The following is a 26,600-nucleotide window of genomic DNA, read 5'->3' on the forward strand; positions in this document are numbered from 1 at the left end:
CTTGCCCCCCCAACTTTAACATCTCTGAAGATCCCCTCCATCACCAGGAATGAATTCTGAGCTCACTTTCTGGAATTCTGCCAGGAAGAAGGAAACGGTGTTAGTATAAAGAATCACACAAAAGGCCGCAGGTAATTATGTCTCTTTTAAGCTGCTAACAGGATTGGCCGTTTGATAAATGGGAGGATTTGAGGCTGTTTTGTCACTGACAAGCTGTTGTAAGATCATATTGGAAGCTGAAGACAGTTTATCTTCATGTGTGTGGTGGAGAGAGGGGAATTCTCCGTGGATTTTACACCCTCTTTAAATTAATGTGATTTCCTAGGCTGGTCCTGTGCACGGGAGTGAGTGATCTTTATGACTCACCCCCTGATTAGATTACCTGGCTCAGTAGCCACCTCCAGCCCCTCTGAGTGCCCTCACCCTCCCAGACCCCTCCCTGCTCTCATTCCTCCAGCTCCCCTCTGACCTCCCCGCTCCCTCCTCTAGCCCTACTCTCAGGTCCAGCTGCTGAGCGAGCCCACAGCTCAATTACTGCTATCTAGCCTGAGAGACAGGGAGATCTAGTTTCTTCAGTTCCTCTGAAGGGAGCAGAAGAGAGGGAGGTAGGGTGGGAAGAAGAGGGAGGCAATGGGAGAGGGAGGGAGGGAAGCAGTGGAGGAGAGAAGAAATGAGACAAAGAGGGAGTTGAAACAGAAACAGAGAGCCAGGCTGAGCCAGAGAAAAGAAAGAGAGATAAAAACAGTAGCAAAGAGAGAGGAGGGATTTTTCTTTTATTTCCAGAACCTTCCTTAAAACACAGGCACCAAAGTGGCCTCCTTCCTTGAACCCCCAAATTAAGCAGTCCCCTCCAGGCATACTCTATCAGATAACTGTTTTATCTTCCTCATAGCACCTGCCACAATTATCTTGTTTATTTATTTATTTGCTTTTACAATATTTGTCTTCACTGCCAAATTACAAGACCCATGAGAGTAGAGATGCTGGCTGTCAGGTTCTTCCCAGAACCCCAGCACCCAGCACATAATGAGTTCTTGGTCCATGTTTACAGAATGCACAATGAGGCAGGGATTTGGAAAGGGGTCTGAAGGGGCAGGGCTGGTTTGCCCTTCTAGTGGAGGTCTAGAGATGAGTGGGAGAATGCAGAGTCCAGGGTTGGATCACCATGGGGAGACACTTCTGGGGAGGGGAATGCTTCAGCACTTATTTTGGGCAGAATTAGGTATCCTTTAGGACAATGCTTCTTAAAATGTAATCTGTGAACTACATGCATCAGGGTCCTCTGGGAGCCTGCATTTTCACAAGCATTTCACAGGATTCTGATGTAGTGGGTCTGAAGCTCACACTTTGAAAAACACTCTCCTGAGAAATGGGTAAGCTAGAAGCTCCTGCCCACAGGGAAACCTCAGCAAAACCTGGGATCTGGCCTCAGTGTGTGTGTGTGTGTGTGTGTGTGTGTTAGAGGGGTAGTGGTTGGAATACCTGCAGTGAAATAAGAAAGCTAAAGTCCATTATTTCCAGCCCAGATGCCACTTCATTTTACACACACACACACACACACACACACACACACACACACACACACTTCGGACTACTTGTAGGGGAACTGCCAAGTTCAAAGGAAGGGTTAAACCTGCCAGGAAGAGTTTTCCCACCCTACGGAGGACCCTTGAGAGGCAGCAACAAATGCAAGGAGAAGAGCTCTCCCTGCCCTGTGCCCAGGGGCCTCTGCTGCCCCCACCCGTTGAAGTCTTTGCAGCTGGTAAGTCATGCCTCATTTCCCAGGCAAGCTGCACACCCACATCCACGCCCCAGGCCAGTCTCCCTTTTCAGGGGATCTCCCCCAGACTTGTCAGCAATGTATGCTACAGGATTGATTGGCTGCTACCACAGCATATCACCCCCTAATACACATACAAATGTCACAGCCCCATCAGACCGGACATGGGCAGGGCCCCCACCAGACACCTGAATACAGCAGTGAGTGGTCAGCGGTGAAGGCCATATGAGGAGTGGGACAGCCTGGGTATGTCCACGCTGGGCCTCATCCCGGGCCTGAGAATAGGGAGAGGAGTGTAGAAGACAAGATCCAGCCAGTTTGAAAAGACAGCTCGTCTGCACTTCTAGCCAGTAAAATCAAAGCATGTGGATGGAGCTACCACCGCCTCCCACTCACTTCAGGCTCCAGTGACTCTGTCCTTACTTCATGCCTCAAACAATCCAAGCCCTCTCTGCTTCAGCAGTATCCTCGCTCATGCCGTTCCATCTGCCTGCAACATTCTTTGACATTATTGCATCCCTTTTGCCTGCTGACTCCTGCTTCTCTTCCTTGGTGGACCTGTCCAGATCCCAGGGCTTTGTGCCACCATGGCTCTATATCCTTCGCCATTTGAACTACTCAGCAGTCTGGTCATTATATATTCAATGTCTGTCTCCCACTGGACTGTGAGCACAATAATAGGAAGGACCATGCTTGTGTGTCTTGTCCAGTACTGTATGCCTGCCCGCCCCCCGCTTTGCAGTGCATGACACATGGGGGGCTCTCAGGTGGGAAGAATGAGACTTAAACAGATTCATTTATTTCAACAAATGGCTCTTGAGTATCTGCTATGTGTCATATATGGTGCTAGATCCTGAGGTTGCAGTCACAGCCAAAAAGGCACTCTCTCTCCTCTCACAGAGGCTATGATCTGGTGGGGAGGTGCATAGTTGCCTGTACAGATAAATGTAAAAGTGCAACTGGGACAGTACTATAAAGGAGAGGCTCATGGTGCCAATGCTAATATATAAAAGGAGGATTTGGTCAAGTCAGGAAAGTTAGAGGAGGCTTCCTTAGAAGAAAATATTTTTGTGAAAGAGAGGTTTGTGTAGAGCAACAGTGGAGGAAAAAGTGTTCTGGAGAGAGAGAGGGAGCAGCTTGTGCAAATGCCCTGTGGCAGGAGGGAGCATGGCTTCTGCAAGGAAATGAAAGTCCAGAAGGGCTGAAGTGTATGGAGTGAGTAGGAAGGCTGGAAACTAGACACAGACCAGGCCATGCAGAGCCTTGTCAGCTGACAGAGGGAATTTGCTTCTTCATCTAAGAGCAAAAGGTTTAAACACTGAATAGTTTAAACAGCAGGGGGCTGAGCATGGGAGGTAGTGATATGATCAGAATTGCATTTTGAAAAGGTCGCTTAGTCTTCAGCATGAAGAAGGAAAGGAGGGGGTCTAAAGGAGGCAAAGACACCAATTAGTGGCATGTTGCAACCACCTAGGCTTGGACTGTGAAGGTGGTGTTAGAGACTGAGGGTAGTGGAGTTCTGAGAGAGTTTTCAAGCAACACCACAAGCTGGTGGCAAAAGCAGGACTAGTACCCATCCCCAGCCTTTGTCCCTTCCTGAAGCCATTGGCCTCCTTCTGGTATGTCCAGTAGGCCAACATCAGGAGGGGTTCTCTGGCCTCCTCCAGAAGTATCCCATGCTCTCTGCACACACAGGTGCCCATATTCTGTACTGTGTTCCTTTTGGGGTGCCCCTATGCATCTTCCAAGCTGGAAGGCTCTGGCTGGATACCATCTAGGAGGTGGGTTTCTCTCACAGCCTCAGGTGCTTTGCATTCTGGGAATCGTAGTGCTAGAGCAGGAAGGCTGGGCCTGCTCCTGACTGGGTCTGGCAGGCAGCCTGGTTGCCATGGCAGCAGCTGGGCTGGAGCCACCGAACCATTTCATCCACAGCTCTGCTGGCTCTGAGAGCCTCCCAGCAAGAAAGCTTGGGCTCAGGGGAGGAGGGGTGGGAGGAGAGGGAGAGAAAAGAAGGGAGGGTGGGGAGGACCTCCTGGCCTTCCCCAGAGGCCTGGGCTAAGCCTCATCCTGCTCTGGGGCTTGTGGACTGAGTCGGAGAGAAGTCACCAGGTCATCCGCAGAGCAGGACTCCCTGACCACTGGGAGTCAGCTCTGCTGCTCTGTTCTCGTCAGTCAGTCAGACCCTGTAGGTTCAGCTCTGTGTATGCAGAAGCCTGCGCCAGACACAGAGAAAGGAGTGAGCAGCCTCCATCCCCAGGGGAACTTGGAGCCTGCCTAGAAAGGCAAGAAAAGTCCAAAAGAATGACAGAGCCAGGGAAAGTCTGGTCCATTTTTCCCCCCCAAAATGTTCCTGGAATCCATTCCTTTTTCTCTGCCCCTTGGCCACCATCCTGGTTCGTTCCATCTCCCCTGGATAAGGCTTTCTAAAACACACCCCTGCTTAAAATTCTTCAATGGCTCCCCTTTGCCCACGACTGGATCCAATCCAAATTCTCTAGTAGGACCATTCATAGCCTTTCAAATACTGGCCTGAGGCTCCCCATCCAGTGTCTCCTCATGCCTCCCCCTCAGCTCCAGCCACAGAGAAATCCCCTAGTTCCTCTTTCCTACCCCCCGCCTTTGCACATGCTCACCTCTGCCTGAAGTGCCCTTCCCTCCCTCTGCCAACCTCGGAGCCGACCAAACGCAGCTGAAACACCTCCTCCTCAGCGAAGTCTTCCAAAATCCTCTCCACCAGAGGAAGAATTAATGGCCTGGTGCTGTGAGCTCTCAGAGCACTTTGTACATCCCTCTCAAGCACTTATCACCCATGTTGTGATTATTGTCTCTGTAGCTGCCTCTCCCCCTCTGTCCTGCATCTGAGCTGTCTTTGGGTCTCCAGTGCCCAGCACAGCATCTGACACAAGGTAGGTACTCAATAAATGGTTAATGGGATGGAGTTCACTGAGGGAAGGCTATTTGGGTCTTCATCACTCTCTCACTCTGCCTCCCTGTGCTCGGCTGCTGTTCCTGGGCCCCTTCCTTCCCCTGCTCCTCCCTTGGGTACCTGCATACCTCAAACACTGCAGCTGATGGGCAGACCTTATTGAGCAGTGCCTTCTATTCTGGGCAGGGTGGCATGGGGACCTGCATGTGGAGGCTGCAAGCCTCTTCATGTCACTGGGAACTCACATCAAGTCATACCAGGGTCCCTAGAGAGGAGGCACCTGTGCTTTCAATGGAGCCATAATTTATGGATCCAGCTCCAGGAGCTGAAGAAACCAATTAGGCTTCCCTGCTTCTCTACCCAGAAGCAGGATAATTCTAAGAAAGTCCTTCCTGCAGGGCAGAGGCTCCATCTGCTTGGACCTAATCCCTGAGGTTTGCCCATCCAGGCTTTTACCCACCTTTATCACCTACTCCCTGGTCAGTAGCTCCAAACCTTCTGGGCCAGCTTTCCCTGCGTTAAAATCTTGCCTCTAATATTTAACATGTGGGAAGTGCAAGCCAGGTTTCCATTCTCTCCTAAAGCTCATTTCCTCATTATAATAATAGGATAAAAGTCCTTGTCTACCTAGGTTGCTCATTCATTTATGAATGTATGTATCATTCATTCATTCACATATTTCCTTCCATGAAGATTTAATAGACATCTACTGTGGGCCAGGTGCTGGATTAATCACTAAGGATGCAGACATGAACCAGAAAACATGGTCCCTATCCTCAGGGAACAGCTTACAGTCCATGGGGAAAATCAACCTCAAAGTGCTTTGAGGTAAAAGTACAGACTGTTAAGGACAGGCCTGACCTGGTCTTGAACCTCCATATTTATTTACTCAATAAATATTTACTGTGCACCTGTGATACGGCAGGCATGGAAGATAAGAATGGAACCAACCTCTCTCACTCAACTCCTGTTCTCAGCACAGAGAGGACTCTGAACAGTCACTGTATACTACAACTGAATGGACAACTGTGGGAAGACCAGAGGAGTGGAAAATGTAGCCAAAAACATGAGGTCCGGACTTATCAGGGCCTTGGATGATTGCCTGAGATGGAGAGATGGGGTCCTTTGTACTCCATAGCAGTGAAAATGAAAGGATGGAGTCTTGGTAGGACTCACTGGGCTGGGAGAAGAAGTAGCCTTCCCTTGATAGGGTCTAGAGGATGATAGAGCAAGGGACTCTCACAGAAAGAGGTATGAAATGGGAGAAGCACTAGCCACACAGGGCCTGGAGAAGGCAGTCAGTTCCCAGAGCGCATGGAGGCTACTGTGTCACTGCCTCCACCATTTGGTAGGACCTTTATTTTCTCCATTTTAGAGGTTCAGGAAGAGCTGGTCCAGGTGTCAATCTAGTATTGTGGTGAGGAGGGCAGAGGCTGGTATGGTGGCTGGCTCAAGCTGTTCTCCTTCCTGCAGCCCCTAATGCTGGGCCCACAACCCTGAGCTAGCTCCTTAGTCCTTCCTTCTGCTCCTGTGACTTCTAGGAACCAGGGTCTTGACTCAAGGGGCTCCAGATAGACCGTGGTGGGGAATGGGGAATAGGGTGGATGGGTGGAGGTCCATGACTAATTCTTGATGTTTCCGGTGAAAAAAATAGATGCTGCCTTGCTCTGTGAGTTCTGGGATCTCAGTTCTCCCATCTCTAAGATGGTTGGGTTGGATTAGGCAAACTCTAAGGGTTCTTTGGCTTCTCTTTCTTCTGCAGTTGGAAACAGGGAGATGGTGGAGGGAGGCTCTGCAGAAAAAGGCTGGCTCCACCCTCCACCAAGGGACCCAAATCAGCATTTATTGACATTTCTCAGGATGCCCTCAGTGCTGGTAACATTTCAGAGACTTGCTCCCTGGCAAGGCTAGAGGATACAGGGCTGACCCCAAATCCACTGCCACAGGCCCCACCCAAGGACAAGCTTCACATTCCAAATAGCAGCAAGGCATCAACTCTGAGGTTAGTCCTGACTTTGCTTAAGGGGCCTGAGCCCATCTTGAAAATGCTGACTGGGACAGGCGCATAGCAGGTCTGGGCCCAGAGCTTTCCTCACCCTAAGCCTCAATGTCTGCATCTATCAAATGGAGCCCATTTCCCTGCCTCCTTCAAGGGTAGTCTTGGGATTCGAACTACATAAATGTGAGCAAAGGAAAGTGTTTCATAAACCAGTGTGAGGAGCTCTGATGGAGGCATTAGGGCCAGGGCTCGGATCAGGGGGAGCAGAGCTTGGAAGGATTAATGAGATGCAGAGGCTGGAGGAACCAAGTCATATTCTGGCAAGAGCCATATGGTGAGTAGAGGCCAGCAGAGGGGACCCAGAGAACCCTGTGATGCTCTTGCTGATGCTGACAGATAGTCACAGAGCTGTGGGCAATGTCAGAACCAGCCACACAAGGAGGAGGCCCCAAGCATTGTTCATTAGCTTCACTCTACAGCCTTGGGAATGGGAGAGAGGCCGGCTTGAGAGGCCAGGTCAAGAAGGCGGTAAAGTGCCTGAGTTTTGGAGTCAGAACTAATCCTGGCTCCATTGATCATGAGCTATGCAGCCTTAGGCAAGTACTTAACCTCTCTGAGCCTCATTTTTCTCATCTGTAAAAGGGTGGGGGTCTAGTAATAATGCATACCTTGCAGGTTTCTTGGGATAATTCGAGAAGCTAATGTTCGTAAAGCACTTAGCATGGGCTGCCACATAGCAGTTGCTGAGTAGAGTTACTTCACTGATAACCATATTAGTGGCATCAGCTCTCAACCAGGAGGCAGACTGGGGCTCACCAAGATGCTTTTCCACCTCTGGTAAGCCTAGTCCATAAGGAGAGGAAATCCCCCTCCTCAGAAGGTTTTTACACATTTAAATGTGTGCCAGACACCTAACGTGCTCCCAACTTAGTTTGGTGGGAAAGAGGAAGAAAACTTGATTTCTAGTCAGAGTCCTAATTTGCTGATTGTGTGAGCTTGAGTGACTTTGTTCCCCGGTCTGAGTCTCAGTTTTTTCATCTTTAAACATGAGAGTAATCAGGCAAAGATTATGTATTGGTATTAATAACCATTAGGTGAATGGCTGATGGGGAAATGGACATTTGCATGGTGTCAGAATAACCCACAAACATAATTTACTAGAAGGAAGGTGGGGAGGAAATCATAACTATCATCAGCAGGTGTCTATATGAGCATTTCTCATGGTGGATGAATTTGATGTTCTATGTCTTCTGATATGGTGCAAAGTGAAGTATATGACATCGCCTCACATGTGTTCTAGCCAAGAATGTTGAACTTGAATTATTCTAACCTTTAGATCTAACTCTCGGTTTACAGGAAACACTGGGATAGTTTCACAACCTCAACAACAGCACAAGGAAGTAACCAGGCAGCTGGAAGGAAGAATATTATGTGGGAAAACTAACCTGAATATTTCAATGCATTGATGGCCAAAAAAACCAGGGGAGTGCACCATTTTAGCAATTTAATACACGTAATGATCAGATGCTATCCCTGTATTGGATTCGGACCAACTGTAAAGGACTTCTTGGGGGTCATTTGGGGAAATTTTTATAGGTTCTGGGTATTAAAAGGGATGAAAATTTACTTAAATAGGAAAGGTAGAAATTGTTTATTAAAAAACAGATCATAAAGCAGTATGCATAATTCAATCACATTTTGGTAAAAAGATACTTGTATGTAAGGAAAAGATCTGGAGGGAGATGCATTAAGGTGTTAATGGTGGTAGAAATATGATGTTTTTATTTTTATATTTTTGCTTTCTGTACTTTTAAAATTTTGCACAATTCATACTTATTACCTCTGTAATAATAAAATGCTATTTAATAAATAAAATGGGAATAATAATTGTGTACCTTGTAGGGCTGTAATGATTCAGTGAGATAATGTCGTGAAGAACAAGGCCTGGCATAAGTACATGCTCAATAGCTAGGTGCTGCTACGATGTTTATGCTGTTGCAACCCCAGCCACCATTAGACAGAGCAGGCTTATCAGAGATGTTCTCTTTGTCCCCAGGTTCTGGCACAGAGCAGGGCTCTACTGATGTTTTCTGGAAAAATTATTTCCATTGGTCCAGCATTTGTTGGACATCAAGGGAAGCATGATGGAAATTGTGGCCTTGTGCTCACATAGGTGTAGGTCCCCAGAGCACCCCTCCACTCCCTCCCATGAAACCAGAGTGTGCCCTCAGTTAGGTCCTTGCAATAAGCAGGAGGTGACCCTCTGCCAGTGAGGTAAAGCTATAGTGATCTGAGCCAAAGGGAACAACCAGTTGTCCCCCCTCCCCAAGCCATACTCACCCAACTATTTTTGCCATTGGCCTCCAAAAGCTTCCACCTTCTTGACTACCCTAAATTCTGGGACTGGGCTAACCTCTGGAGGTTGGGTCTAAGGCTATTCCACAAATACGGACTGAGATTAAGGCCAGCCCTACCATTGGAGGGGGTTCTTAGTCTGAGTGTAGCTTCCCAGATAAAGACTCAAAATTAGGACCAAGCTGCAGTCTGTCCACTTCCAGGGCCTGAGGATTTAGTCTAGGTCTGAGGCTAGCCCCCTATTGAGAACTGAATTAAGACTTGAGGTGTGTCTGGGTCAGTCGGTCGGAAGCTTGCTCTTGGCTGAAAGCTGAAGCTAAGTCTGGTTCTTGATAAAGGCGAGGTTGCCCCTGACTAGGGGACAAGGGCTGGGTTATTTCCTTCTCTGTCAAGAGCTGGGAGCTGGCTCTGTAGTCAGAGAAGGAGCCTGGGAGGGGACGGTCGGGTGAGGGGATGGTTGAGCGGGACGCTGGAAAGGGGGTCTCCGCGGAGAAACGGAGGCTCCTTCCGTGGCTCCAGCTCTGGCTCCGGCGTCGGCAGCACCCGGTAGGGGTGAGGACGGGAGAGGAACGTCCCGCCCGAGGGGAAGCGGGAGAGGCCACGGGTGTATGTGTTCTGGTGGCCCTCGGCACTGCAGAAGCGCGGTGCGGAGGGAGAGGGAGGGGAGCCGAGGAGAGGTTTCCGAGGGGGTCCCCGCGGCTGGAGAGAGGCCCTGCGTGTGTGGATAGCGCCCCATTACCTCCAGCTCCACTCCTCCGAGCCAGCCGGGCTCCCCGATCATTAGGCCGACATCTCCTCCTTAATAAAAAATACATGAATAAATAAATAATAACAGCCACAACCGAGCGGGAAACCGCTTGCCACTCTTCTATTTCACCAGCTCCTTCCTTCCAGTGCGGCCCTGGGGGCTCCTGGGCTGGCTCGGCCAGTAAAGGCCCTCCTCTCTCCGGCCCCGCAGTGCCACAGGCATCCCGCGACCGGAAGGGGACCAGGCTGGGGCGGGCGCCGCTCTTAGGGCGACTGAGCAGGCCCTTTGCCACCTAGACCTGTTCTTAGAGGGGCGTGGGGCGAGAGAAATCTGGAGGGAAGTCTTTTCTCTCGGCTTTCGAGGAGGAAGAAGCAACAGCTGAGCCTTTAGGTCCAGGACTTTGAGTGGTCCCCAAGCACACAGACCCTAAATCAGGGAGAGGCTGGACCCAGCGTGAGAGAAGGAAATGGAAAGTGGGACGTCTAGAGAGTTTCAGGGTCAAACGGGAGCGAGGAGCAGGCATTTGCATAGAGCGAGGACACCAAGTACTTGGGAAGATTACCTTTCTTAAAAGGAACAACCAAATCACTTTTTCTTCCTCCTGGCAGTCTCGCGTTGGTCTCTTTATCCCTGTGTGTCTTGCACACACTCTTTGTCTCTCTCCAGTGCCTTCCCTTTCACTATCGTCTCCTTTCTTACTTGGGTCAGAATGCCTCCAAGATGTGTGCTAGGAGCCACCGCTTGTTCAAGGTTGAGAAGTAATTCTGTCCCGGGACTCTGGTTCAGGACCATGGAGAGCATCCCGTAAAGGGAGCGGTCCTCTCCCAAAATAAAACAAGAATCTTGGATCGTCTGTGGAGAGTAAGGGAGCAGGTGAAGTAGAAGTAGGGCAGGCGGAGTGGGAAAAGGGAAGGTTATGGGCCAAGGTCATTCCCAGCCTGGTCCTCCTAGGATGCATGTCTCTGACGTAGGACTCAGAATGTTTGCTGCCAGGGACCAAAGGCCTTGGTTCCTCCATACCCCCCGCCCCAGCCTCAACCACCACCACCACAGGGTGGGGAAGGAGAGGAGCAGCCTGCCCATAGAGTGTGTGGTTCTGGAGCACAGCCCATTCCAGGAAGCTCTGGGAACCTTTGTGTGTAGAGTGCAAAGCTAAACACATGCACAGATTCTGGCACAGAGAACCGTGTGACCCTTGGGCAGATGTTGGGGAGGCTGTGTGGGGTATGTTGGGTGTTACAACCCTACAGGTGAGGGAGTGTTCAAGGGTAGGGATAATAGGAGACAAGAACCAGAGTTCTGTTAGGCTAGTTCATTCTGGCAGCTGCAGGCTGGGAGTGGGGGTCAGGCAGGGCCTTCCCTGGCCCCAGCTCAGAACTAATGGGACCCAGGAGTCTCCTCTTCCCTCTAGCAGCTCCCTCTGGATGAAACAAGGAGCCAGATTTCAGGAGCAGTCCAGATGTTCACGGGAAATGCAGAGAAGTGGAGCAGATGGGACCTGGGATTCCTGTGGGGGCTGGGGAAGGAGGGCAGCAGCTGGAGGATGTGCTGGGGCATGTGCTAGAGCTAAGGCTGGCTCCAGCATGTGCCACGGCATGTGCCACAGTGTGTGTGTAAGACACAGAGCTTGGTCAGAGAGCAGTCTAGGGCAGGTAGCCCTAGGTGCTTTCCTGATACCAGTTACTAAGATCTGTCCTGAACTGCCTCTAGCTGTGGCAAGGCTTGAGGGGTATACCCTCCATGCCAGGTGCTATGCTGGGATGCAGAAGTGAGCAAGATAGACCTTGCCCCTGTCCTAGGAGAGTTCAGCCTTTCCCCTCAATGCAGGGCTCTGACTTTGGCCCAGAGAACCCATGTTTCCACCCTGAGGCCAGAGTGGCCACTCCTTTAGAGCTGGAGAAGAAAAGCTTTCCTTGCCCAGAGGCCTGAGATGGCCCACCCTGTCCCTTCATTTTCTACCCCAAGAGACCAGTTCACCTTCCCACCCAGTGCCTCAATCCCTGGCCATGTCATCCCTGCTGTTCCTTGAAATTTCTGTAGTTCTTGGGAAGCTGTAGGACAAGGCAAAGGGGTCTGGTCACTAATGGCAGGATGAATCTAGAACTGATATTGCTCCTGCCTTCCCCATGAACTCAAGAACACTAGGGCTTTTGTGATCCACCCCCACTTTCCTGCATCTGGCTGTGGCCAGCTCATCATCATCACACCAGCCTGGGAGAATGGTCATGAGCTCCACTTGGTAGAACAAACCGAGGTGCAGAGAAGTAAAATCACAGGTTGGAGGCACACCTTTTCAACAGAGCCTGTTTGAAGTTTGCATGGCTCTGTTTTTCCACAACTCCTCCTCTAGGCAATATGGTCATTCTGGCTCTGCACACCAACCAGTTGTGTAGCGCCCTGGACTAGTAAGTACCTTTACCTCTCTGGGCCTCCATTTCCCTATCTATAAAACAAAAGGGTCTAAATAGGATTACCTTGAAGAGCTCTTCCCATTTTGCTGTGCTGTAGCATCGAAAACACCCTCTGCACTGGGACAGCGGGCAGTGGGGGTAGACTGCATGCTGTGGTCCCCTAACTGAGACAAAGCACTGACCAATCTCCCACTTCTGCCAGATCCGTGGGGCACCCTAAAATGTCAAGATGCTTGGCTGGGATGGGGGATGGGGAGGGTGGTCCTCTGTAGGCTGCAGTGCTAGAGTTGGAGTGGGGCTCAGGGAGCCCAGGCCCTGAGCCCACGCTCTGCCTGCTGGGGAGGGAGAGCAGAGGGAGGTCTGGGGTGGAGAGTGGGGCTAGCTGGGCAGGCCAGAGCCATGTGGGCAGAGCCAGGCGGGCAGAGCAGAACGAGGCTCAAAGCTCCAGGGCTTTACAAATGGATTTTGCTGAAATGGAAATTTCCACCCATCCCTGAAATGAGCCTGGCAGTAAGGCCAGGTCTGGTGGGGGCTGCCGCAGCTGGGGATGTGGACAGGGACAAAAGCCAAGCTGTCAAAGCCTCTCAGGCCTATCCACCCCTCTCCATGCCACCCAGTCCCCTCCTTCACCTCCTCCCCTGCTCGGGTCCTCCAGGCCTTCAGGGACCTGCTCATTCCTCCACACCTTTTTCTACCCTTCTCACTTTCTCCCTAACCACTCCATGCACTCTTACACCCCCTCCACACCTAGCACCCCCACCGCCTACTCACTCTGGCTGCCTTTCACCCTGCATACCCCTCCTGCCTCCCTCTCCACCTCTCCTTCACACACCCCACACACCTGACACTTCCCTCCCCTCCTACTTTATCCTCATCCTGCCCTTTGACCCCTCACCTGCTCTGTGAACACCTCCATCCCATCCACTCTACCTTCTACACCCATTCACATGCCTGACACTCCCCCACTCCTGTTCATCCCTCACCTCTCACACACCTCCCCCACACTTCATGTGCTCCCCTCACATCACTCTTTGGAATCCTCTCCTGCTCCTGACACTCCTGCACCCCCTGCCACTCCCCTTGCACCCTTGCATGTACCACACTCCTCTCCAATCCCTAACCCCACCTTCTCACCTCCTTACCGCCTTCCACTAATAACCCTAGGCCAAATATCTCCTGGGGAAGAGTCGGGCTGTAGAGTCAGAATCCTAGCTCAACGCCTCCTGGCTGGGTGAGCCAGGAGGTTCCCTAATTTCACTGCAACTGTTTCCTCATCTGTAAAATGGTGTTGACAACTGCTCCTGCCTCTTGGGATTGCTGTGTGGACTGAGTGGGCCAATGCTTGTAAATCCCTTTGCCTGGCACACAGGAGTGTTGATCATGTTTATTGCCGTTTAGTAATTCATTGATACTTTGGGGAAAGAAGTCAGAGGTGAACTTGATAGCACAGGGCCAGAGTAACAGGATAAGAGCTAACTAGGCTGCTGGGAAAGGTAGTCCGCAACCCAGCCTGCAAGTGGTGAGTTGACAAAGGTGAGTAGACAAAGGTATGGCACTCTCCCTCCCCACCTCCCACCCCCATATGGACTGACCTGAGACACTCCAAGGAGCCTGGACACTCTTTCCTCCGTAGGTTGCTGCCAGCTATTGCCACTGGAGGGCAACACACTGTCTCCCGTGGACAGTGGGGTGCGGAGTGCCGGGAAGGGAGCTGACTTCCATCACCCAAAAGCCTTTTCTAGGAGCTGGAGCAGGGAAGAGGACAGGGCGCAGGCTGGGACAGGGAGGTCCCTGGAGGGCTCTCTCTGGCTCCCTGCTGAGTGGGAGTGGGGAGAATGTCAATGGAGGACAGAGTGCAGGAGCCAAAGGGGGTCATCAGGAGAGGTGTGGGGCTTAACTTGCTGTGGATTCCTTCCAGGGACTTCTTGTACTCAAGGCCTGCGTGGGAGTCAGGGACTGGCCTGGCCCCTCAGGAAATTGTGATCCCCAGAGACATTGGGATCCCCAGGACTGTAGGGAATGGGCTCCTTCAGCCCAGTGTGGAAGGCAGGGAGGAAGCCAAGGCAGGAGTAAGTGGGGAAGACCCTGAAGGCTGAATGAAGAGGGGACCACAGGTGAGAGACCTAGTGGCAGGACCCAGCGTAAGCAAAGGGAATCAAGAGGCTGATCTGGCCAGCACCTGGGCGGTACAGGGGCATGTGTGGCCAGGCTCCAGTCCACTCCCCCAGGGCAAGGCCCAAGGAGCACAGCCATGTGCCCTCATCCTCTAATTACATGTTGACTTATTAACCATTATTAATTAAACAGGAGTGCTGAGTTGCTCCAGGCTGCCTCCTGCCCCAGCCCCAAGTGCTGGGCACCAATCTCAGAGCCTGGGCTGAGCTGAGCCAATGGTAGAAAGAAACAGAGGTGGGGATGTGGGGTTGCAGGGGACTGCCCCCACTGTTGGTGAAAGGGCAGTCACTGAGTGCTCACTCCGAGAAGTAACCCAGGGTCTGGGGCCTGGAAGGAAGAGAAATGGATGGGTAGAGGAAGGGGAGCTTCCTAAGGATGGAGCGAGGGAGAGGGACGGAGAGCCTGATGGACATGGGGAGCTGAGGAATGTGTGGAGAATTGGCAAAGTCTGGAGGTTTGAGAGGCCAGGGGTGGGCAGGTTAGGGGTGAGTGACTGCTGAACCAGGGGTGGTCTATGTCTCTAGTAACTGCTGCAAGGGGAAGAGCGTGTGCCTATGACCAAGGGGCTGCCTGTAAGCGAGGCTGAGCGCGTGCCTGTGGCTCTGCACTTGCGGGCTTGTTCCTCTGAAACTGGGTCTTTGTCGCCGTCTTGAACACCCAGCGCTGCGGGGGAGGGGAGGAAGCACCGGGGGATTGAATTACCTTTCAAATCTAAAGCCTGAATTCCTCCAGGCCCGGCAGGTGGGCGTGTGCACACATTCCCGAGAGCATTGTGGGATGTTGGCTGTCACTAGGGAGCCACGAAGTTTCCTTTCCTTGGGCAAGAAAAAAGAGAAGCCTGTGACCCTGGAGAGGAGGAGGGAGCCGGGGAAGGAGAGAATATCTGACTTGGCCCCAGCCTGCAGCCCCTCAGATAGGACTAGGGAGGCCTTAGTTAGAATCCTAACACTGCTACGATCTAGCTGCACGTGACGCTGACATATGACAACCTCCCTGGTTTTCTCATCTAAAAAGAAGATAATAATAATGGTAACAGCCGGCATGAACAAGCCTTTGTGCCAGGTACTGTGCTAAGAATTTTCTCTCTCTCTCTTTTTTTTTTTTTTTTTTTGAGACAGGGTCTGGTGCTGTTGCCCAGGTTGGAGTGTAGTGGCAAGATCAAGGTTCACTGCAGCCTAGACCTCCCCGACTCGGGTGATCCTCCAACCTCAGCACACCCTCTACCCCACCAGTAGCTGGGACTACAGGCACCATGGGGTTTTGCCGTGTTGCCCAGGCTGGTCTCAAACTCCTGGGCTCAAGTGGTCTGCCTGTCTCAACCTCCCAAAGTGCAGAGATTAAGGGCGTGAGCCACCACATTCAGCCTAGGCACTTTATTTCTTTCTCTTTTTTTTGTTTTGAGACGGAGTCTCGCTCTGTCGCCCAGGCTGGAGTGCAGTGGCCGGATCTCAGCTCACTGCAAGCTCCGCCTCCCGGGTTTACGCCATTCTCCTGCCTCAGCCTCCCGAGTAGCTGGGACTACAGGCGCCCGCCACCTCGCCCGGCTAAGTTTTTGTATTTTTTAGTAGAGACGGGGTTTCACCGTGTCAGCCAGGATGGTCTCAATCTCCTGACCTCATGATCCGCCCGTCTCGGCCTCCCAAAGTGCTGGGATTACAGGCTTGAGCCACCGCGCCCGGCTGGCACTTTATTTCTTTATGTCTTCATACAACCCTATAAGGTAGGTATTCTTAACCTCCCCATTTTGAAGATGAGAAACCAGGCTCAGAGAGGTTAAGTGATTTTCCTGTGCCTCACACAGCTGGTAAGTAGGAAGGCTGAGACTCTGTCTGACCCCAGAGCCTTGTCCTGAATAGCCTATGTTACCCATATATCAGGGGACAGGGGATATATGAGGAGTAAATGAGATAATGCACATAGTGAAGTATTTAGAGCTGGGCATGGTGGCTCACACCTGCAGTCCCAGCAATTTGGGAGGCCGAGGCTGGCAAATCACCTGAGGTTGGGAGTTCGAGACCAGCCTGACCAACATGGAGAAACCCCGTCTCTACTAGAAATACAAAATTAACCAGGTGTGGTGACACATGCCTGTAATCCCAGCTACTCGGGAGGTTGAGGCAGAAGAATCGCTTGAACCCGGGAGGTGATGGTTGTGGTGAGGCGAGATCGCATCACTGCACTCCAGCCTGGGCAACAAGAGCGAAACTCTGTCTCAAAAAAAAAAAAAAGTATTTAGCCTAGTGCCTTGCACACAGTGAGTGCTCAAGAAATACTGTTAATGTTTTTATTATTTATTCATCTGTACAGGTGCTCAGATGTTTCATTTTATGGCTGCTCAGGTGGCAGGAGGCTGAGGAGGGGATGGAGAGGCTGGTTGTGGGCGTGGGAGAAGGGAAGTTAGCTGCAGGGAGGCTGAGGGGGCAGGGGGACGGTGGGCTGAGATGGGAGTTGGGGCCTGCATGCAGAAAGCAGGGGAGGGTAAGGCGAGCAGAGTGGAGGAAATGGAAGTGAGTGACTATGTATTTACTTAAAGACTTTGCTCCGGTGAGCACCTCATTGGCCAGACATCTGGTTTCTCTGGGCATCCCCAGGGAATGGAAGTCAGACAGTATTACTTCAGCACCTCTGATGCCATCTGCCTCAGGCTGGCTTGTACTCATGGGGCTCAGGATGCTCCCCTGCAGAGTGGGGACCAAGAGCTACAGGCCTGGTCTAGAGCTCACTGGGAGGAAGTGGTAGCCCCTTCTGGCAGCCAGTTGGTCACTCTCCTCTCACCTGCTCTGAGCTAGAAGCAACGGGGTTTGACCCCTGCACACACTCCTCTTCCCCCTCCTGAACTTTCCTCCTAAATATGGTGGTGGGTGATGGCCAGGAGCTGAGGAGGGCACTGAGGAAATCCTCCTCCATGCCGTTCCCCTCCGTAGTCATTTGGAGAAGAGGCCTGATGGAGGGGGCCCACTATGCAGCTGCCTGGGGCACTCATCTCTAAGGGGCACTAAAGCTTCACTGGTCACCTAATGTGTTGGAGGAAAGAGTATTTACCAGGCACAAACCACTGCGGGGGTGGAGGGTGTTGGCAGGAACACTTCTATAAGCTGCTAGGTACAGAGGTGAGATCGCCAGGGACTGTTGGGCTACTGTTCATTAAACTGCTTTCCCTTCTGAGGGGGCGGGGCGTGGAGAACCAAAGAGTTTTGGTGAAGCTCAGTAGGGCCAGCAAGGTTAGGGCCAGCAGTGAATTGTTCAGCAGGTGGAGGAGAGGCTGAAGGCTGTGAACAGGCCCCCTTCTCTGCACAGTCTCCACGCAGTCTCTCTTCCAAATAAATATTGAATAAATATTGAAAGAGCATTGGTTCGAAGAGACACCAAATTATTAGCTGCCCTTGGCTCTAATTTCCCAGTCGAGCCCCGTTTTAAAAGTACCATAATGATAGCTTTAATGATTCCCTTCCTGTCTTGGTTTGTGCCTGCATCTCATTCATTCATTTATTCATTCTTTCATTCACTCACTTAACAAAGGTTTCCAAGCACCTACTATGTGCCAGGCACTGTTCCAGGCACTAGTGATAAACAACAAACTGCCTCTTCTCTCCTACTTCTCACCACCTCCTGTGTGATTGAACCAGTAAGTGTTTGGAGTCTTGTGTGCTTAGATTGGATTGGGTAGAGGTAAATCAGAAGTCTGGAGCTCAGCTTCTGCCCCAGGAAGAAACCACTTCCTTGGGTAACAAGGAGCCATGGTAAAGGTACCATTTTTGTGCCTGTCCACAGCTTAGCCCCACCTCCCCAGTTTTTCTTGCCCTCAGGACCTGGTGTAGTCTTATAAATTCACTGTGTCCAGGAAAGTGTGTGTGTGTGTGTGTGTGTGTGTGTGTGTGTGTGTGTATGTGTTTTGCATAGCTCTGAACTGGGCAGCTGGGTGTGGGGAGCTGGGTAGAGGGGAACAGCGGATGATTCCAGACTCATCCCTCACCCCTATTGTACACCCCACCTGAGCCTCTCTGATGGGTAGGGCTGCCTACAGGAACCCAGCACCCAAACAGGAGACCAGGAGTTTCTCTCAATCACCTGGAGAGAGGACCTGCAGGAAGCCAAGAGGTAGGAGGGACCCTGGGGTTTGACAGTCATATTCCCTGAGAAGTGCAAGATACAAGACATCCTTAGAACACATGCTCTCTCTCGCCCACTACTACCACCCTAGGGCTCCACTCAGCTACCTGGACTTCTGCACCTAATTCCAGTACTGAAAGATACGAAGAGGCCCAGTCCTGAAGCCTTGTCCCACCCATCCTACATAGCTTGAAGGGAGAGGGAGAGGAAACCCGTGAAGCCAGGTCTTCCACTCCTCTGGGCTGCAGCCCTGGCCCAGACCCTTCCCTAAAGTCAGAGACCAATGAGAATGTTCGTTAAGACTTTAGGGAAAGCTGAAGATCCCCTGCCCTAACCCTAGATCCTGGGCAATGGCTGCTGCCACAGAGGCAGGCTGTGAGGCAGGGGTGTATATGGGGAGAACTGGGGGCTGGGTCTCACATGCTCAGAAAGAGGGGGCCTATGTCTGCACAGGCATCCCCCCTACACTGTCTGACAGAACGAGATGCGTCCTTGCTGTCTCTATTTTTAGTCAGAACTGGAAGGAAAGGAAGTTCGGGGGCCAAGCCACCAGCCCCAGCTCCCGCTGCCAGCACCCACGCCACGTGGTGCGGGGGCGCTGGAGGAGCCCCGAGTCCCAGCTCCTCACGGAGGCAGGCATGGCTCCCCTCCCACCTGCCAGCAAGGCCTGGGCCTGATGGATCTCCAAGCGAGGGGACATGCTCTGGGTTGGGGGCTGGGGAGGGAGTGCTGCCTCCTCTCCCTGCCCAAACACAGGGCTCTGCAGCAGGTGGTTTTGGCAAAGAAGGAGAAGGTGGGAAAGGAGGAAGACCCAGTTTGGTCTCCCAAAAATAGGACTTTGGTAGCTCTGAGGTGCTTTCTTTTGTAGGTTCTTTGAATGGAACCCTGGCTTCTTCCTTCAAGATTTAAACATCTTGACCTCTATTAGCAGTGTTTGGGGCTGGCTCTTCCTCAACAGAAGGCTTGTATGAGACAGGAGCCAAGAGACTCTCCTCCACCCATCCTCCTGTAGAGCTAGAGGAAGAGAGGGAGGAGTTTTTCAGAGTGTCCTCACTTCCCTAGGCAAGAGAAGGACTCCTTGGCTGAAACCCCAGAGCTGCTACAGTCATTACATGTGGGTCAGAGAAAGGTCGTCCAGGTGGCAGTAGAGTATAGCCGTTAGAGCTTGGACTTTGCAGTCTGCAGACAGACCTGGGTCCAAATCCTGACTCCTCCACCTGCTAGCTGTGTGACATTAGAAAATGGCTAAACCTCTCTGAAACTCTGTAAAATGGGGATAATTATCGTACCTACCTCATAGGATTGCGAAGATTAATTTAGAGCATGTGAGAAAAAGCACACAGTATGTGCTAGACTGTTAATGAAGTTTTAAAACCAGATTCGCTGCAGTCCTGGGTCGGAACCCCACGGTGTGGCTGATCTCTGGCCTATGTAGCATAGCTTTCAACAGATTCTTCAAGGGATCTAGGTACTCCAGACAGTTAAGAACCACTATTGACTAGTCTGGAAGTCAGGAGATGTGGGTGTTAGATCTTGTCTGCCTCTCACTCCTTGGGCAGCAACCAACCTCCTCAGTTTTTCTAGCTGTTCCATAAGGGAGTTAGAACAACTGAGATCTATGGACCAGGTGGGGCATTATCAGACTCTGTGAAGTCTGATGAGCAGTGATGGAGAGAGTAACCAAAACTGGGGTTTGGAGGGCAGGTTCCAGGAAAGTGGGAGAGGGCTCCATCCCACCCCTCCCAGAGCTGGTTTGGTCCATCAGCCAACATGTCAGCCAGCCAGCCGACGGAAACTGAGCTGCATCCCTCCACCAACCCGGGAGGCTGTTGCCATGGCAACTTCATATTTATCCACTTTAGCTCCTAATTAAGGGGAAAAGCATATAACATATTGGATGTCAAGGAGGCTTTGTGAGCCTCAATTTAGCGGCCGTGCCTGGATGTCAAACTCAAGCGTGATTGCTGTTAATCACCTTCCAAATTACCAAGACAGGTCACAAAGGGAAAGGTCCCCAGCAGTGGGGGCAGCTGAGCCCAGGGGAGATGAGGTGGTGGTAGCGGCAGAAAGGGAGACTTTGTTCCACAACATGACCTGGGGGTGCTGCTGGATGGATGCTGGCTCTGTGGGTGTCTGATTATGAGGTCTGTGGTAACAGTGGCTAGGTCTGTTCTCACTGAGATCAGGGATCTCCACCCCAAAACCTCACAAACCAAGGCCCTTGGTCTGTAAAGATGGACTGACCAATGGGTGAGCAAAGCAGCAAGTAAGGACCATGGAGTGGCCTCTGATGTCAGAAGGAAGATTGACAGATGACCAGGGCTGGTAAATACAGGCTGAACTGGTCTCTGGATGGAAGGATGGATGAATGCCACATGGCAGATGGAAGATCCACTTAGGAGAGACTGGCTGGATGGCTGGATTCACCCGTTCATCTCTCATCTCCCAAGCAAGTGCCTGGCCTCTCTACCCCTATTTGGGACCCAGGACATTCTCAGATGCCAGTTAGGTCAGCCCTTGCTGTGGTTCTTCTTGCCTGCCATGGGGAGGAGCTGTGGCCCGAAGCCGTGCTCCTTGGGAGAAACTTTGGCAGGTTCCTGGGGATGTGGGAGGCAGAGAGTAGAGACTGATAGAGTAAGGTTAGGAGTTGGGGGCACAGAGGGGAGGACATCAGCAGAACAGGTAAGAGCATGAGTTATGGGGTCACGCAGGCCTAGGGTAGAGTTTCATCTTGACTATTTACAGCTGTGTGGCTTTGATCAACTCACCTCACCTCTCTGCTTCTGTTTTCTCATCTGTCAAGCAGGGATGATGATAATTCATACCTCACAGGGCTTTGTGAGGACTTAGCAAGATAGTAAATGTAAGGTACTTGGCATAGTGCCTGGCACATGGAAAGCCCTCAAGACAGGTAGGCCTGGAAAGGAGGAGCAGGAACATGGTGACTGTGGGCTGGGCCTGGAGGGAAGTCAAGGAGCATTTTCTCCATGTTCCCTTTCAGTCAGGACTCCAAGAGAGAACTTGCAGAAGGGAAGCTCGATGGGAGGCCAGCTGAGAGGACATGGAAACAACTGGAACCCACTGGGCCTATGTGGGCTATTTCTCAACCTAAGAGAGGACCATAGGGAAGGAGGCCCTTGTACTCAAAGTCCTGCTGTCAGATCCAGAAAGGTCCTTAATGGTGCCCCAACCTGGGAAATCATTAGAACTACCTGGATATGGCCGGGCGCGGTGGCTCATGCCTGTAATCCCAGCACTTTGGGAGGCCAAGGTGGGTGGATCACGAGGTTAGGAGATCGAGACCATCCTGGCTAACACGGTGAAACCCCGTCTCTACTAAAAGATACAAAAAATTATCCGGGTGGGGTGGCGGGCGGGCGCCTGTAGTCCCAGCTACTCTGGAGGCTGAGGTGGGAGAATGGTGTGAACCTGGGAGGCGGAGCTTGTAGTGAGCCGAGATCACGCCACTGCACTCCAGCCTAAGCAACAGAGTGAGACTCTGACTCAAAAAAAAAAAAGAAAAGAAAAAAAAAAGAACTACCTGGATGTTTCCATAAGCTCTACTCTCTGGGCTTACCCCAGACTCCCTGAATGAGAATCTCAGGAGCGGGGCTTGGGATATTGGTTTTAAAATCCTCCCAGGATGGTCTGGTAATCAGCTGGGTCTGGGACCTACTGGTCAAAACCAGAGGACCCTGTGCATCAGCACTGGGAGGAGCTGGCGGGAGGCGTGGACAAGCACTCTTCCAGCACATAACTTTTTACATATGGTGTCGGGGTTCTGCTTCAAAATTTGCATTTGAACGTAAAAAAAAGTCTACAGCTAAAAAGTTTGAAAAACACCAATTATGATAATGGTAATAACAATAATTACAGCTACCATGTATTGGTTGTTTACTGTAAGCCAGGCACTATGCTAAGTGCTTCACACGGGTTATCTCTTTGAATCCTCTCGGTAGCTGCAGAGGGGGGTCGATTTGTTTATACAGAAAAGGGAACTGAGGTTCAGAGAGGTATGTCAAAAGTCACACCTTGTTAGTGGCAGATCCAGGATTCAAGTCTGGGCTTCTGATTTCAGGCTGGGCCCTCTTCTTATTCTACAGTTGAGGAAATGGGAGTCCCAAAGAGGTAAAGTGACTTTTCCAAGGTCACGAAGGAAGTTACAGGCAGAGGAGTGATGAGAACCCAGGAGCTCTACCCATCCTCCTGCTCCCCAACCTCACCCTGAAGATGCATTGTGCAGAGAAAAGTTAAGGACAGGCTGATCTGAGGAAAAGCATCTCAGTTCCATCCCTCTGCTATAGGCAGAATCCTGGAAACAGCAGGTGGAGTGGAAGGGGCTTGTAAGTTTTCTGACTTGGAGGGACAAGGAGAAGCTCAGGACGTGGTGACCATGGCCATGGCAGCCCTGCTGGCCTGGTAGGAGGAGTTGCTGTGGCCTGGTTTCCACAGATGTGGGCTGCAGCCATCCTGTTGAATGGGAGGCTATTAAGGGAAAATGCTTTGCAAGGAGCTGAGCAGCTGGGAGAGGAGATCATCAGAGCTCTGAATGGGGAACTTTGTCCTGCCAGGCTCTGGCAGGCACTTGCTCCCTGGACTGTATCTAAGAGACTGGCTGGTCAAGAGGCCAAGGGCAGTTACCCCAAGAACCATTCCCTCCACTACCTTCCTGTCCCTGGTCCCCACCCCCACCCCTGTGCTGCCCCATATCAAGGGTGGCCTGGGTTAAGAGCCACCTGGTTAAGGTGGCTCTTAGACTGGCCTGTGGCTCTGGAGACTGACACCAGGGCCACATTCTGTAGGTGTGAAGCATGTTACTGAAACTCTCAGTGCGTTAGTCTCATCATTTGCAAAATGGAACTAATAAGAGTATCTTCTTATAATGCTGTTATGAAGATTGAGCAAGAAAATGGAGTTCATGCCTCAGTGGACTGGTTACTGTAGATATTATCTCCAGCTAAGGAATCACCCTTCCTGGTTTCTTTCCATCTCAGTCCCTCCCAGGGTGCAAATTCCTCTCCTAGGTCTTACCCTCTCTCCTTCCTTTCCCCAACAATCAGCCAGGGGCTCAGGACAGGTCTCCTTGTGGAGGCTGCAAGTGGAGAGAAGGAAAAAGTATCAGCAGTACCATCCCAGCAGGGAGACCTCCCAGGAAGGAGAACAACTCCAGCCTGCATGGTGCATCATTGCCTATGGCTCCACTTCGACTCAGGAAACTCATCACTCAAAGCTTGCTTGTCTTCTCCCACCCAGGCCTTTGCCGGGGCTGTTTTCCTCTGCCTGGGACACTCTTTCTCCACTTTGCCTGGCTACCTTTGCCCAGCTAACTCCTATTTGTCCTCCAGATGTTAGCTTATACAAGCTCACCTCCAGGAACCCATTCCTTAGACCAGGGTGTCCTCCTGTATGCCCCTCACCCTAGCACTGATAAAACACCCAGCCCCCTTCGCATTAGGCCATGAGTATCATGAAAGTAGGCACCTTGACCTGTTTACTTATCCCCCAGCCCATAGCACAGGGCCTGGATTAGAATAATCAATCTATAAATATTTGTTGGATATTGAATGAGTGAATGAAGTGAATGAGTGAATGTGTGAATATGTGAATGAAGGAATGATTGAGTTCTCTGGCCCAGGGTGGGACAGGGGAAAGGAGAATGTCTGGTGGGATGAAGACAAAGCAAAGCAGGTGCTTCCAACAAGACCATAAACAGATCAAGTTTAGGGCCCTCTCCAGTACAATGACCAAGCTGACCCCCTCTTGGGACCCTGGCTTGAAGTCAGGCCACCAATGTCTGTAGCCACATCATGATCATAAGTTAATGTTTACTGAGGACCTACTATGTGTCAACCACTACGCTCAGCACTTACACACACACACACTTACTGTGTGCTACCTCACTGAATTCTTAAAGCAGCTCTTTGAGACAGGTACCATAATTATCTTCATTTTACGGAACAGAAAACTGAGGTTCAGAGAAGTCAAGATGCCTTTCCCAAGGCTTACCCAGCTAGCAAATGATAGGGCTGGAGGTATGGTTAGCGGTCAGGCATGTTTGTTTGTTTCTAGAGTTGTGCCTCTTAGCCACCAGGCCATCTTGCCTTCCTCGTAGGATGGAGCAGAAGTCACCATTCCTCCCTCCCAGGAAGTGGAAGTTGCTGGGAAACAAAGCTGGAGAAAGTTCAGACCCTTCAGTTAGCTTTTGGTGAGCAACTATGGCGCACTGGGCCCGGCAGGAAACGCAGAGCTGGCGGCCAGCCCAGCCATCCAGCTCCCCATCTGAGCAGACAGACCGACCCCAGGAAGAGGGGTGGGTGATGACAGCGGACTGGTGGGGTGCCAGAGCATGCGGTGGTGATGGCTGGTGGCTGGTGTTCGTCGCCGGGTGACTCGAGGGTGGACGGTGGTGGGCCCAGGAACAGGGCATGGTACACAGAGCTGTTCTCAGTGAGGCTGCTTGGATGGCTGTACACGCTGGAGGCTTCACCACTCCACTTGGCGTGTGCTGAGCCCAGACATGGCTCTTTGGCACTCAAGTCACTAACAGAGATGACTCGTTTTCCCATCGCCGCAGATAATATTTTCCTGCTTTTTAGGCTCAGCAGAGCACTCTAACTTGCTCATTCTCACCCAACAGCTGTAGGATCCCAAGCTTTCAGAGTGTCCTTCTCTCCTGACAACTGTAAGCACCATCCTTTTAGCAGAGCGCAGAGCCCCTTAGTCTGTGGGAGACCCTGGAGGCTGCTTTCCCTGACTGTCCACCGGGCTGGAAGCAGGTGGCCCATTAGGCTCAGGCTTTGGTCTTGTAGAAATTACCCAGCGAGCTGTGAGGAACAGCAATGATGGGGCAGCCCAGCCAAGTGCTAATTTCTTGCCATTGCTCAGGAGAAGCATGGCTTCTTAGTTCGGGCCCAGCGGCTGGTGTCATTGGGGCCGGTGGCTGGGAGCTGAACATAGCAGGAAGAGCCCAGACTCCTAGACTTAGAGCTGGGACTTTGAGCACTCAAAAATGTTGGGGATGGCCGGGCGCGGTGGCTCAAGCCTGTAATCCCAGCACTTTGGGAGGCCGAGACGGGCGGATCACGAGGTCAGGAGTTCGAGACCATCCTGGCTCACACGGTGAAACCCCGTCTCTACTAAAAAATACGAAAAACTAGCCGGGCGAGGTGGCAGGCGCCTGTAGTCCCGGCTACTCGGGAGGCTGAGGCAGGAGAATGGCGTAAAAACCCGGGAGGCGGAGCTTGCAGTGAGCTGAGATCCGGCCACTGCACTCCAGCCTGGGCGACACAGCGAGACTCCGTCTCAAAAAAAAAAAAAAATGTTGGGGAGGAGGGGGGCACCACCATGAAGTTCCCATGGCTTGGTGGCTTGGCTGAAGATGGCAGTCCTCTAATCCTCAATCAGCCTTGTCTAGGTGCCATGGGGCCAAGCCAGGGGCTAGATGTAGTGCCAGGGCAAGTTGCAGTTAGGAGGTAAAATTGTTGTTAGAGAAGGGGTTGGGTCAGGTGAGAAATAAGGACTGGGAAGGAAGTTGGGGATGGACTTCCCTCTGAGATGGATATTACAGTAAGAACTAGGGTTGAAGTCTGGGATGAGTGACGGATTGGTTAAGATTAGGTTGGGGTTGGGGTTGGAAATGATATTAGGATTATAATTGCTCTTAGGGTTTGAGTTGGAGCACTTGGCTTGATTTTGGTATGAAGGGTGGGATTAGGGTTGAAACTGTTGTTGGATGAGGCTTGGATTTAGAGATGAGGAGAGGGTCAATAGGGTTGTGGCTGATTGTAGGTTTGCTGTTGGTATGAGGCTTGGTGTCAGAGTGAGGTTATATTTGGCTCAGAGTTAGACTTGGAAGTGATTGGGAAATGGTGAGAAGCAAGTTTTCTCTTCATCTACCAGGGCGTGCACCTCCTGAGCAGGTGGAAAATCCAAAGGGAGAATACTGGGGCCTTCTCAAAAGTTAGCTGCCATATACCTATCACCTGTCTCATCCATTTACCTCCACCTTCCCACCCTTACCCCCATCTCCCCTGACTTCCTTCTCTTGCTCTTGGGCAAAGCCAAGGCTCAAATGCTGTCTCCTTACTGATCGCAAC

General features: G+C 51.5%; 1 long non-coding RNA gene across 2 annotated transcripts; it reads right to left on the bottom strand.

Moving 5' to 3' along the window:
• Positions 1 to 717: 717 nt before the first annotated feature.
• On the bottom strand, positions 718 to 25,611 carry LOC110743540. 2 transcript variants are annotated; one of them, XR_002522784.2, is made up of 5 exons: positions 23,536 to 25,611; positions 15,097 to 15,209; positions 13,812 to 13,964; positions 10,371 to 10,660; positions 718 to 9,858 (listed from the first exon to the last, which is right to left on the bottom strand). It is a non-coding gene; the product is annotated as an uncharacterized LOC110743540 (long non-coding RNA). The 2 variants fall into 2 exon arrangements; XR_004183836.1 differs by having other exon boundaries at positions 718 to 10,660.
• Positions 25,612 to 26,600: the final 989 nt, after the last annotated feature.

The sequence above is a fragment of the Papio anubis genome, chromosome 5, assembly GCF_008728515.1.
Source record: "Papio anubis isolate 15944 chromosome 5, Panubis1.0, whole genome shotgun sequence".
Taxonomy (NCBI): domain Eukaryota; kingdom Metazoa; phylum Chordata; class Mammalia; order Primates; family Cercopithecidae; genus Papio; species Papio anubis.